The 15,107-nt window shown below is 38.4% G+C and overlaps 1 protein-coding gene across 3 annotated transcripts in view; it reads right to left on the bottom strand.

Moving 5' to 3' along the window:
• The window catches only part of cntfr (ciliary neurotrophic factor receptor), a 214,718-nt gene extending 200,085 nt beyond the window's left edge, over positions 1–14,633 (bottom strand). For 2 of the 3 annotated variants that reach the window (XM_079363681.1, XM_079363679.1), the window contains exon 1: positions 14,412–14,633. The gene's annotated coding sequence lies outside the window, so the exon portion shown is untranslated. Of the gene's footprint in view, positions 1–14,312 lie in introns of all 3 variants that reach the window. The other variant, XM_079363680.1, reaches the window with a different exon arrangement.
• Positions 14,634–15,107: the final 474 nt, after the last annotated feature.

Genomic DNA, 15,107 nt, shown 5'->3' with positions numbered 1-15,107 from the left:
AACATTCACTTATTCTTCACAGACAACATTTTCCCTCTGGTTTTTGAGCTTATTTTAGCACACCATCTATAGAGAAAGGTCTGACGAATGTTTTAACATTACTTTATGGTAACATCTGTTAATCAGCTAAGATTGGAAATGACAGACATCATTTTATGAGCTGTCTAAAAACTATAAATGTTGCATCCATGGACTGACAGTGTCAACTTTTTTATATGTTAGAAGGACTTTTTCCCTATTCCTATTTTGACAGCAGTAGCATAGTTAAAATGGATAATCCGGGTAATTTGCAGGATTTCCCCTGGATATCCTCCTGACATTAAAAAAGCTTGAGGACATACTTTCTTCTTGAAAACAGTATTTACTGAACACTGTATCTTTTCAGACTTGTAAACTAAACATTTCTGGCTTACATACTGCACTTTCACTCGTTCTTTATTTCCTTTTTAGTTGTTCTTTATTTGACAATAAAGAACCTTGAACCTTGAACCTTGAACCTCACATAGACAAAAGCAATTTGATACTTCCCAGACTCGGAGAGAGAGAAAATGTTGGAGCATATAATGTCCATGACCAATAATGCATCAGGAATGTGTTGTGAGGAAATCGAGGAATTTGTCATGGGGAGGGAAGCTGAACGTGTGGCAGGAAATTAACTGACTGTTCAACATGCCTTCACAGTGAAATCTAATCCACTGCTCACACATGCACAGGCATCCAAGACATCCAAACACATACACATTCTCCTAAAAACACATGCAGACTTTATTTTTATATTCCACACAAGAACAAGTATACTTTCAAATTGTGCAACAACTGTCACATATTGTCATGATTTGGTCTTATTTAGTTTTGTATTTTTGTCTTTTCAGAGTTTAGGATTCCTTGTTTTATTTTCTCCTGTTTATCCTAGTGTTGATTGGTTTCCTTGTGTGTTATCTTAATGTTTCGTAGTTTAGTCTTTCGTGTTTCATGTTTTCACTTTCATGAATTTCTCTGTTCTAGTGTGTATTGTTAAATTCTAAAGTTCGCTGTGTCTTTAGTGTTTCTTGACGTATATTGTAGTTCTACTTTTCAGTGTTCTTTATTCCTGCCTCTGTGTTTCCCTCTAATTGTATTACCCTCATTGCCTTTGGCTGTGTTGTTAGTCTGACCTGTTTTATTACCTCATATCTATCAAGTCTCAAATTTTCAATTTTAAATAAAACAAGATTTACGGACTCGCAATCGTATTTTCCATCACATTAGCAATGTGACGTTAAAATAAGCACCAAACGAAAGACAAATCATCCTCAGAAAGCCCTCTACCGATGAAATAATCCTAATAACCACGAGGAGTGAATGAAAATATAAGGTTGTATACCAGGCTACTTCACTTTGATTGTTTTACAACATCAGCACCACATTCAGAGTTCATTTAAAACAACTTAGCTCTAAATTTCTTTCACATATGTTTACTGGATAGTTGTGTGTCAACAATGAAGAAAATGTTCTTAAAACTGAGATAGATGAGATTGGTTTTAGTTGTTGCCCGACAATAATGGTACTACTGTAGGAAGCTTTTGTGAGCTACAGTATCATTAAATCACAGATGGCGCATGTAAAGGTTGCATCTGGGGGGAGGACATGGCAGAAGGCTAGCAGCTGACTGCATGACTGCAGCTTTGAGCTGATGGGTCTATTGGTTTTCATATGTGGATTCTCTAAATAGATAAAATGAATCCTACAGTGGCAAAAATCCCCTGAAGATGGTTGGACACTATTTTTCAAATCTACATTACATCTTCACATCTTCCATCATATAGGAAGCACTCCACAATCTAACATTTACTACATAAGTCTCACATTGAAATGAGCTGTAACAACAAGATGATATGCTCTAATAAAACTGCTATGCATAACGGAGATGAGATGACAAATAAACCAATATGGCAGGATATTAAGGATAATAGCACTACTGATAATGACAAGGGAAATAAAAATGAATTAAAATACATATCCCTAATGAGTAGGATGGCAAAGAACAGATGGTGTGTTCAGCTGGTGCTTGGACCACAATTTTTATCTTCGAGGCATTGATTTGTTGGCAAAAGAACTGTAGCACTTCAGGCAGTAAGTCATACTCTGGCCAGTTTTCTTTTTGCCAATGGTGTTATTTATAATGCTGATTTGCTATAAGCCATAGCATACATAAGATATACCTGCTTCTTCAATGACATTACATTTTATCGGATGCTTTAAATGTTCAAAATGTCTAATGCTATGCTGTGTGTTATTCATATAACCATATAAAGTATGCAATGTACTAAATGATTACTGTAACAATTGTTGGTTCCTGAATAATAAGGAAAACGTTATATTCATGTTTATGATGGAAATGTGTCACATCATCATCATGTTGTCTCTACTTCTTGTCTGTCAAAGTCACTGGTCACTTTCAAAACTGGTCCCAATGTGTGAAAGTAGCAGAGAATTTAAATTTGATGGAAACTTTAATTGATATATATAACAACACATGTATGTGGTCAAATTTAATTTCTTTTTTGGGGTAACCACAATATATAAACAGCATATACATTGTACATATATATCAGAAAAATATGGCAATTTTTCAACTGGTGTTAAGCTCTACAATGCAATATGTCATTGTGTGTGTGTGCATATGACATCACGACTGTTGACTGTCTGTATTTGATGTCTCCTTAGTCGCAGGTGCAGAGATGCTGACACTGCTAACAGAAACACACAGTGCATGAGATGTGTTTATTTATCTATCTTTGTCTAGTTCACACACATACACAACCAGGGGACTTCAGGAGAGACAAACAAAACAAAACCTCATAGCTCTGCGGACAAACAAAGATACGTAGACTAATGTGCCAGCAAACAGACAAATAAAATGCCTTCACAAAATTACAGACATGTATCTGCACACTCACATCTGGGAGGAGTTTAGGATCTTAGGCACTTTGCCAAGGTAAATGGAAGAAATTGCCAGCCCTGACATTTTTTGGTGTAGAGCTAGGCTTCTCAAGGTGACAGCTTTCACTGCGTGTTAGTAGGAGATGAGGATTTGTGCTGCTTAACAATCAGCACACTGTCAGTGTGTGAGTGTTTGCGCTTGAGTGGGAACCTGCATGTGTAGTAGTTCTGGTTTGTGTGAACCTGAGTGTGAATGGTGTATAGGTTTTATGCACACAACCACTACAATCTCTGCGCACAAGATGAAACTGCTGCATTGTTTTCTGTTCACAAGTATGTTTTTCTCTTCTCTCTTGTTGAAGTTGTGATTGTCCATTGAACTATGCAGATCATTGATAAAAAGGCAGATTTTTCCATAGAGTCCTAAAGTAGACTCTGTTGCTTCTTCAGCAACTTCTGCATTGTTTTTTTTTATAATGTCTTGTCTCGGAGAGAAAAAAAAACTCTCATAAAGCTCATAGCACAGGACCGGGACTCAATTTATGTTTTCTGTCACAAATACCTCTATTAAGCTACGTTACTTTTGTCTACTTCCTAACGTTGCTTAACACTGCATAAAACAACTGCATTTGGCGGTTGGAAGATGCTCTTTTTCAGCCCTCGTCAGCATTGCTTATGTCCCGTCTCTGCATCGATGAGTTAATGTCATGATCATCATGATGCATCAATTAAGTTATTAATTTCTTCTGCCTGTGGCCTGTCTGGCTAGTTTCTCATTGAGTTCTTAATTACCACACACACTTCAAGAACAAGGAGGACTTTTTTTTTTTTTTTTAATTGTAACAAATCTTGCACTTCATGTTCTTATCTTTTTTTTTTCAAAGTCCTTTCAGAAATAATTTTTTGATTAACTATACGTGCAGGTGTGAAATGACAGAAATGTTACCTGAATATTGATGTCAACAAACACTTCTTGAGTACTTAAGTAATTGTAACCAACCCCCAATTTGAAGTAAGCTCCACTATCTCTAATTTTTTATTGGCCTGTTGGCACATTTTCTGCTTGGCTTCTCATCACTGTACTGCAAAAGCAAATTAGTTTAGTTTTCTTTTAAGACACATTATTTTTAATGAATGCTTTCTTCAATTTAAATAAATCAGCATCACAACAAATTTAAAGGTGTCTTTATTTTACCAACCTTATTATTATTAAACACTAAACAAATATTTGCTAAATGCTCCTGGAGCTCCTCCAGCAGAACTCCAGGTTGAAGTTAGACAGGGTTGCTTGTTTTTGATACACTTCAAAATGTAAGCTAAAGGGGAACAGTTCGGTAAATGTATACTAGGGTAAGTAATAGTTTCTACTATTGTACAGTAGTGGCGGGTCAGGGTCATAAGAGAATATTACTCTCTGATAGTTTTGCTTTATTTACTTACTCTCTTCCTCCTGTCTATTGACTTTGTCCTTCATTTTAATTCTGGCTAAAGACCTGGACGAGGTAACCCCCAGCTGTCCCATTCTGTCCTCCCCATTCTTCTCTCTTCTCTTCTCCTGCCCTTTCCCTGCAGTAGAGAGCCAATAAAGGATGTTGTTAATATCATTAGGCAGACTTCCTTCGGCCCAGTGCCCAGCCCACTCCCTTTCAGCCATAATCAAGCGTGCTCACTAACTATCAAAGGAGACATCGCTAATAAACTACCACAGCGAAGTGGAAAAACACACACTCCTGGAAAAAATTATGGTTAGTTTAGTGGGACAGAATAAATGTGTGCGCTTGCATATTGGCAAAGGGGACAAGCAGAGGGGCAGGGGAGAGAAGTGGGGGATGTAAGTGGGGGTTACCAAGACAACACTAATAAAGTATACACCAAAGAATAGCACAGTCTAATGCAAATCTGCCACTTAAGTAGACTTAATTAATTGGGGTTGAGGGACATGTACACAAGCAGACATCTAATAAAGTAGACTCTGAGAAGAGGCAAATACTGCCAATACAGTTTAGATGAAAAAGGAGGGGCGTGAGGACAAGTGTGCCTTCCTATTACACTTCACTCTTTTTCTATGAATCATGCCTAAAAAGGGAACTCCATAGCATAAATATGTTCTCTCTTGACAGCGGAATGCTTCAGTGCATATATCACCAGTTAAACACAGTCTAAAGGGAATACATGATGCAATACTGCAAGCAAAGAGCATCACATTAAAGAAGAAAAAGAGTAGTGGGAGGCCTATAAAATGAGACTGCTAATAGAGCATGCAGCACAAAAAGCACTGATCCTTATGCAAGCAGAGGTCATTAGCTGAATAAATGAAAGGATTTGGTGTCAAGCATAGGCATTTATCATCCTTTTAATTGAAGAGACACCAATTAGAGGGTCTCAGTCAAAGAAGTCACATTTTATTCACTATTTGTTAAATTGTTAGAGCTTTTTGATAAAAGAGTATAGCAGGATATTTTTAATTCACCAAAAGCGTATTTATCTCACTCAATAGTTAAACTGGGATAACAAGTCTGTCAAACTATGAGTGTTATGGATCATCGATTTACTTACAAAACAATTGGCTATTCTGCCTTTGGGTAATACTATATTGCAACTTTCAAACACATTTCCAAGAGCGAGGAACACCATGACAAAACTCAATTTTTAAAAAAAAAAGGAAAGTCAGGATCAAGGTTTGCTCACTTCCATTTTATACCCTTCACTTTTGAAGATCCATTAACTACCTAACTTAAAGTTGCTATTTGCAGTCAAGGTGAGTAAAAGACTTGCATGGCTCAATGAAATACAAATAGGGTAAATGTGTCTGTCCTCCCTAACATTAAACTATGACTGTCCAAACAATTCTTACTGCAGAAAAAAAGCCTATTTTAATATTTTATTATTCAAGCCTCTTATGGTCCATTTAAATAACTGTTGGACTTTATTCTGGCTTATATTGCCACTAAGCTCCCCTGTCATTCTTTATTTATCCCTTTTCCTTTTCACTGTAATGGAAATATAAAAAGGGTGCATTGATTAGTGTTTAAGGATCAGACTTTAATAGATGAAAAGCCCCAGGCTCTGAGAGATGCACATTCACTTTCTTGTCTGTCTGTCTGTCTGTCTGTCTGTCTGTCTGTCTGTCTGTCTGTCTGTCTGTCTGTCTGTCTGTCTGTCTGTCTGTCTCTCTGTCTGTCTGTTGGTCCTTTTCTATTTTTCTCCTACACTCTCTCCGTCTCTATTTCTATTTTTCCACAAACATACACACACAAAATGGTCAAATGTAATGCTTGCATACAGCAAAAAGTAAATATACAAATGTACATGAAACAGTTGAAGATAAACATCCAATTTTATGCAAAAGCATGCACACACACACAACAGCAGCCTATGCCTTTAACAGCCAGTATAAATTTCTCTCTCTCAATATCTCTGAAATAACAGAGAATGCAGATATCTGAATGTCACAACCACAATTCAAGAGCATTAACATTCCATTATCTAACTGGTGGAAAATTCATTCATTTTTAACTTGGTGAATTATTAATAACGTGGCAAAATCCAAGAATTTTGACCATTTTGTTCACATGGGTAGTGAGTGATGTCAAGTCTCAGAGTAAAAACGAAGTAAACATGAAAATAAATCTGTTTGGCCATGTTTCAGCATCCCACTGCTGATGCTGATGAGAGCAGACTTGAATATCATATGCTGCCAATGGAAAAAAAGGCAGACGGGGAAAAAAAGTAATTGTATTTTTTGGCTTAGTGAAATATTTAACAAATTTTACAAAGAACTGCACATAACACATACTGCATTGGAAGGATGTATTGTGTCGCAACTATGCAATTTTACGCATTTTGAAACACTCCATTCAATAATTAATTTTTGTATTTGTTATGTACCTCTGGTTTTTATCTTGCCTCAGTCACAATTGTTGTCATTTGAGTTTAAGGCTTTTATGTGTTCACCATCTTCCTTTGTCATGCCTCATGTTCTTTTTTGGTATTCTCTTACTACATCTCCTACTAAACCTCTAATATCCTCTCAACGACCCTTCCATTACTTCTGGTCTTCCTCTGCCATGTTTGACCACAATCATGTTTACTGTTGGCCCCTGCCAGGTCTCTGCTCTGCCACTGTCCATAGTAGAAACCATGCTTGATGGTATCATTCGTGAGAATAGTCTTCTGTTCTGTAATTGAATTCCTTTGTGTTCTTCTTGCCTTGCTCCTCTACTTTGACAACAATCACTTTTGCTGTTAGCCTAGTGCCAATCTCTTCTGTAGTTTCTTTAGTCTTCATGAGTACTAATTTCTAGCCAAAACATAAACGCGTCTTTTGCTAATCCTATCTTCCTTGTGTTATGTCAGGTCTTAAGAAGGAATGTTCCGAGACGACAAATGTCCTTGTCGGTAAACGAAAATCTAAACTCAGATTAACAGACAAGTCTAGAATTAAGAAAATACACAGAATACTGTAAATAATTTTTTTTTAGCATATTTAGAAAAGATGTCTGCAGGTAAACTTGTACTTCACTACACAACAGTGGCAAACATGCAGGGTCAGAAACACAGCCTTCTGTCCTCAAGCATTGCTCCATTGCTCTTAACATTTTGTTATGAATTATTTTAGATAAAAAATACTGTCATGACGCTTCTCCTACAAGATGTTTTCCATTCATTTTGCTTGTTTACATGAAAGGGTAGTAGAACAAGGGAAGCCCATAAAATGGAGCTACAGTCAGCCTTTGGCTACAAACCCAGCTATTGGCAGACATTTAACTGTTAAACCATTAAACGACTAAACGTCCAGAGTCTTTAATGTCTCAGAGCCCCTTCTATTCAGGAGAAAGTATTCCTGCTAACATTTGTCACTTAACCCTTGCCCCCCTTCAATCATCTCTCGAAGGACATGGCCACCTCCTTGTCTGCTATTAGCTTCAGTGACCTCTCCTCGTCAAATGTTTCAGTAACCAACTTGTCTCATATTCGCTCCACTTTAGAGCTCCAGCTATCGAATATTTTAGTAATCAAGTATTCTATCGAATATCCCATCGATTAATCGAGTAATCTAACACACACACACACACACACACACGTGTGTGTGTGTGTGTGTGTGTGTGTGTTAGCGCTGAAGTGTCTGCGTGTAAGAGAGAGGAGCAGGTAGCTGCAGCTACATTAAACGTGTTTTATACTTAAACCAAAGTTTTGATCACGCAAAAAAAACAAAAACTTAACGAAGCCTCGAAGCAGCGAAAATTCCTCGATGAATTTTTGTAATCGAATTATTCGAGTTATTCGAGGAATCGTTTCAGCTCTACTCCACTTCATCTTTGTTTATAGAAAACAGGCAGCATATCCCAGCATAATAATGAAAAGATGGTCATTTCACAATGAGGATAATCATCCTGCCTTTTCTTGTCCTTCCTGTTGCTACACGAGCATTTCCAAAAAAATGTTTCAATAGCCCAAGTGTTTTCAACTGAGGAAAGCACCCTTCTACATGGATGTATACTTCTATTAACCAAGAGATACAGTATCTAACAAAAGTGAGTACACCCCTCACATTTCTGCAAATATTTTATCATATCTTTTCATGGGACAACTCTATAGAAATGACACTTTGACACAATGTAAAGTAGAGTGTACAGATTATATAACAGTGAACATTTCCTGACCCCTCGAAAAAACTCAACATACAGCCATTAATTTCCTTTGACTGCTGGCAACAAAAATGGGTACAAAAAAAATCTTGCTATACATAAAGATGGCCTACGCTATAAGAAGGTTGCCAACGTCCTGAAACTGAGCTGAAGAAACTCGGTCACAGGGCAGTGTTCCAACATGATAATGACCCCAAACACAACTCCAGGATGACCACTGCCTTGCTAAAGAAGCTAAGGGGAAAAGGTGATGGACTGGCCAAGCATGTCCTCAGACCTAAACCCTATTGAGCATCTGTGGGGCATCTTCAAACGGAAGTTGGAGGAGTACAAGGTCTCTAACATCCCCCAGCTCCATGATGTCATCATGGAGGAGAGGAAGAGGATTTCAGTGGTAACCTGTGAAGCTTTGGTGAACTCCATGCCAAGGAGAGTTATGGCAGTGCTGGAAAATCATGGTGACCACACAAAATATTGACACTTTGGGACAGTTTCACTCACTTTTGTTGCCAGCAGTCAAAGGAAAATAATGGCTGTATGTTGAGTTATTTCGAGGGGTCAGTAAATTTACACTGTTACACAATCTGTACACTCTACTTTATATTGTGTCCAAGTGTCATTTTTTAGATTTGTCCCATGAAAAGATATGATAAAATATTTGCAGAAATGTGAGGGGGTGTACTCACTTTTGTGAGATACTGTAAAAGGTTAACAAGCACATTATGTCATATACGCTGTGTTCAAACACAGACAGTTCAAATGTGAATTAACAAAAAAGAGACCAAGACAGATTAAGACTTTAAAAACTGCAGCTAAAAGCTCCACAACGTATCAACCTGCTGAGCCACAACAATACCAATATAATATGTATACTGCCAAAAACCATGTTTTATCACATAGACCTGTGCAGCATACATACTTTGATATATTTTATGGTAGCCTGAAGGTTAACATACATGGATAAAATAGTATGTTTTTCAATTGCCTTGTGAGTATGTATGTGTATAGAGGGGCTAGTGTGAATGTTGATAAGTGATGCATATTCATAAAAGGGTTTCTCCATTTCTCTCCTTTCATCCCTCATGGGCTTTGATTAGAAAGTTGAAGAAGAAGTCAAACTCTTACATCACTTGAGATGCAAAAATGCTGCATAGCAAAAATGAATATCTGTCTAAAATCTATGCGTGTTTATATACATATTAAGACTGTCAAAAAATTGCAAACACAATTAATCAGAGGAGACTTAAGCCTCCACACTTGGAGCTTGTGCACTAAACACCAAGCCACAGACTTTTAGATTTTTAAACTTAAACATACCCTCTGGATTTTTTACATTGTGAAAATAATACTGATGCCTCCATATGACATACAGATGCAAAAAAGACTCAAAGAAGAATACATATTATTTCTGTTGTTATGTTAATGCTTGTTAGCACTGTTACCCGGTCAAATGATTTACATTATGCAAACTGGAAGGTTCTTTCTTAACAATTTCCAGGAAAAAGACTGGATGAGATATCTAACACAAAAAAATGCAGGACCTTTTTCTGGTTGAGAAAACTATGTATGCATTCACGGGACAACATCAGCAAAGAGATGATTCCCCCCAACGAAATTCCCCACCACTAACTAGCAAACCCAAATGAAAGTTTAGTAGAAAAAATGATGATACAGCAGATATTTGAGTATATTTAGACTATGAGCATTTTGTAAAACAATTTCACAAAGTACTATAATTTCAGACCTTGATTCATGTATCTAGATATTGACAATGGTTTAATATGTCCATGTCTTTTTCATATTTACAATGTACAGAGAAAGCACAAGAGTTGGATTCTCGAAATAAATATGTACATTTCCCCCAGAACCAAAATTGCAGCCAGACAGCAAAAGGACATCTGTATTCTAGTGAATATGTCTGAAATGCATGTGAGGCAGCTTAATTGGGGCAAAATCTTAACAAAATCTTGTAATTGTTTTTCACCCTGAGGTGCATTTAGATAAAAGCAGCCAGCAAGTTGCATACTGTATATAACTACAGAAAGAAAGGAGAAAGCATGGAAGCTGAGCAGAGAGCACTGGCTTTCTAATATCTTTGTTCCTGTTCAGAGGCTTGCTGTATTTGAAGCTCTGATGTGTGTTTGTTTCACAGAGTCATGTTATATATCAAAAACATATTTTCCCCTTTGCAACTGCCTATCTTTAATTTGCGCTCTCTCTACCCCTGTCCTTTGTCAATTCTGAATTCAGTAAACCAGCTCATCAAATCCCTATGAAACTGTAATTAAATCTAAATATGTTCAGTTGGTAACATAGATAGATAGATCGATAGATACTTTATTGATCCCAAGGGAAATTCAAGCATAACATTACAAGATAAATAAATACACATAAGTCATACTGACTGACATCTGTAATTATTTCGTAGAATAATAAATTGAAGGTTTAATGCTTTTTAAGTTAAGCTTAATTTAATTTCACTTGTTACATGCTGATTAAATGTTGACGGTTAAATTGTGTGACTAGAATGACTCTGACATTGATGTGACTTGATTATAGAGGAATTTCTCAAGGATTGAATCTTATCTTTGTCTATCTTGTTTAACTAGAAGCACACCGTCTGCTCAGGATTAGAGAGTAGTGATTCTTGTCATTATAAACAAGTACAGTAACTTTCTTAACGAAGCACATTTTCAAAACAACAGCGTCAACTGCTGAAATAACCATGATGTTTTCCATTCAAACAGCAAAAGCATATAATAAGTCTGCTAAAATGCCCTGAATGTTTTCTGAAATGTTACTTACAATAATGTGCAACAATACGTAACAGCCCTCCAGAAACGGTTATGTATTTAATGCCAGAATAGTCACTGATTCTGTCTACATGTACCTCCTCAATTGTTCTCCACACCAGCTTCCAATTTGTAGCATTTGTGTACAATACAGCATTGAGATCCGCCCTCAACCCTCCACTGATCAGGCCTGAGCTCGGAGATCTGTCAGAGGATGTTAACCCAGGCAGTAAGTATGTTTGAGGAAATATTATCCAAATTTTACTTTACCTTCCTTCTGCCTGAAGCATAAACAATATAGGGATGGTAAGAAAGGCAATAAGTCTTGACAGCTACTATAGTTTGTTAAAAAAAATCTATATACAGTTGACATGTTTGACATACAGAAGGAAAAAGACTAACACACGTGCTTATCATGTTTGTATCTTTGCTTTGTCAGGTGACCTTGAGAGTTTTGAAAGGCGCCTTTAAATAAAATGCATTAAAATTATTATTGTCATGCATACAAGGAAGACAAAGGCAAGTTTCCGTTTTTGCTGCTATTCTTCATGTCAACCACATAGATGCTCATACACGAACACACAAAGGCCTCTTCCCGTCTGGTGTTTCTTCCAGCCTAAAACCAAACCATGTGTGGGAGCTATCTTGCGCTTGCCTAAACTGTATGCCCTGTTGATGCAAAGTCCTTCCATTTCAGAAAGGGCTAGAAAGACATTTATTTTCTGTCTCACTACCATCACTCTGTCTTCCTCTCTCTCTTTGAGTATGTATAGGGCTTTGTGCCTCTCTGTATGCTTTTGACAGCAAGTGTCGTTCCTCTGTATTTTTTGCCCGGATACCCTTTTCATCTTTTGCCTATTTTGCTTGTTAATCATTACTGTCTACAGCCCTCTCTGCCTGTCTGCCCTCATCTGTCTGCCACTGTCGTTCCTATTTGTACCCCTTTCTCCGTCTGTCTAGCTGTCTTTCCCTCCGTTGAACTCTTTCTGTCAGCCTTTCAATTTTCAACCCCCTCCTCTTTTCCCCCCAACCCTCACCTCTCCCTCCCACTCCACCACCAACTAGGCATGAAAACGGAGCTCCATTAGGAGTGCCTGGGCTAAGCCCAGTCTGACACACACTGCTTTGATCAGCCATGAGTTGGGCTAAACACTTCGCTAAACTCCCAGTCGGAAGGGGGTGGGGTTGAGGGGGAGCAAAAGTAGTGAGGTTAGCGAGGGATGGGACCAGTATCAAAACAGAGAAATCAAATTGAGATGGAAACCCAATGAAAGGAAAACACTGAAGCCTGAGGAGAGGAGCACAATTTCCCAAGGTGTCCTACGCTTTCCCTTACCCCCCTTGTCTTTTATCACATTTTCTTTCATGTCTTTTTAGCTCTTGGTTTTCTATCTAGTGTCTTCACTCCAAAACCTCCAGGTAGCCACTGAGATGTATCACAAACAACCACTGCAGGTGCACAACACGAGGTTTCACTGAATGATTTACATTGAAGAAGTAATGGAAAAACACAAACAGATCAAATATCAGAATATTAGGAAGTCCCCCAACCATTCTTTGCAGAATCTTTCTCTGAAAGCAACTTGGCAGTCTTGTTATTTCAATATGTATTGCACACACTTTAACACAAACACACATGCTGTCAAGGAGAGAGAAAGTGAGAGTAAAAAAAAGACAAGCCCAGAGAGAGAAGATATAGAGACAAGACCTCCATAACTGACAACAGTAAAAAAAAAATGATAATATATAAGCCAGAGCTTTTTACATTCAGGCAGGCTGATACTAGCAGCAGCAAAAGGACAAAAAGCTCCCGTCTCTTCTCACAAGGAGAGAAGAGAAAAGGGATTTCCGCTCAGTGCTAATCAATCAGGCCGTGATAATGGCTCCCATGCCTAGCTGTCGACTAGAGGGGTCAAGGCATCCCGTGACCCAGCGCCCAGGGCCCAGGGGCCAAAGCCCCTCTCAGAAAAGCACCCCAGGACAGACTCCCCAGGCTAATTGTCCAAGCCAGTGTCAGCCTTTTCAATGCCCCCTTACCCCCCACCCCAATCCTTCCACTTTCTCGTTTAGTCCTCTCTCATTCTTGTCAATTTCCCTCCCCTTAAAACCATCCTCACAACTTTTTTTTAATCCTCTGTCTTTCTACACAACTGAGCAATCTAATATGTTTATCAACAGTTATATACCAACCTTAAAACCAGGCTTTATATCAGCATGGGGAGGGAATTGAGAAGGAATGCAAGGAGATGAATGAAAGAAAATAACACATAAGAGTTTAACAGGCATGGACAGGGCTGCAGACTAGAAAAAAGTTCATAAAAAAGGCAGAGATCTAAAAAAGAGCAATGCTCAAGCATTATGGAAAGTGCAAGAGCATGTCAGAAAGAGATCAGTGGCTGCAACAGCAATAGGCAGTGGGAAATCAGAAGTGAGGATGGAAGAAACAGACAGGACAGAAAATGACAAACATAAATTTATAGTTGGAAAGCGGATATAAGAAGGCAAGCAAGGACAGCAAGAATTTCCTCTTTCCCCAAAAACATAACACATATTATTGGAAACGATTGCTGTATCCCATTCCATCTGCAGATCAACGGGGCTCTGTTAATCACTGCCTGAGCAGCGTATGTCTCGGGGAATCTGTTCAACACCCGTCAGGTTGACCACTACAATGCAGCAGGGAAACAAAACAAAAATATATATAAAGGGGACATGCCACAGATACACATACACTCAAAGGAAAGCAAAAGAGTCTGAAGCAAACCCCACTCCAGCTCCACGCAATGGCATTCCTCTCATTCCAAGCGCACGCTGCTAATTAACAGCATTAGAACCCACAGACATAGGGACAGATTGATGGAGATGTATTGTAATGTTGCACTACCTCCACATCTCCGCTGTCACCTTTCCTCCTTCTTAGTAATAGCTCCCTCCATCCCACCCTTTTTACCTCTTTCAGTCATTGTCAAGTCCCGGCCACACAACGCTGGAGAAGAACAAAGTCCAAAAATCAAAATCAGAAAAATATGACATAAAATTGGCTACTCACAGGAAGCCTGCTCTCTCTGTTTCTTTTTTTCCTGATCAGTCACTCTTTATCCTCTTCTTCACTGTAGCAAGGGGAGTGTCTATCCCGGCGTGTGTGTTATGTCAGTCCGATTGAGGAAAGTTGCAATCAGCGCGCATGAGCATGTGTGTGCGTGCGTGAAAGAGAAACGGAGAGAGAGAACGTGTGCCTCTGTCTCTGTCTCACACTGCTCTGAGTAAGAGAGCCGAGGCTGTTTTAAACAGGCTGCTCTCCCCATGTGACCAGCCCAGCCACAGGCAGGAATACATTACTGAGACACACACACATAGACACACACACACCCGCTCTCTTTCCCCCTCCTTTTTATCTCTTGTCTATACCCACACTGTGTCCACAGTGCACCCCCTAGCCACCACTTAGGGTAGTGGAAGGATCAGCCAAACACAAATGATATATGCTCGAATGTTATACACATGCACAGAAATGCAGCATAACTCATCGACATAAACGAGGAAAAATAGCCCAGCTGGAGCTCAAACTTTACATTTTGAAGGTTATTCTCTCACAAACACACATAATTGCTGCTTTGTTTATTTTTTTTATTTTACATACTTCATAATCACAGAGAAGATTCTGGTTTAACACATTTTTACACTTTAACATTATTCAAACACACATAAGCACAGTATACACGCATGCACAAATAGGACCTATGGA

The sequence above is a fragment of the Symphodus melops genome (assembly GCF_947650265.1).
Source record: "Symphodus melops genome assembly, chromosome: 16".
NCBI lineage: Eukaryota > Metazoa > Chordata > Actinopteri > Labriformes > Labridae > Symphodus > Symphodus melops.
This window is presented reverse-complemented; position numbering and strand designations above follow the sequence as displayed.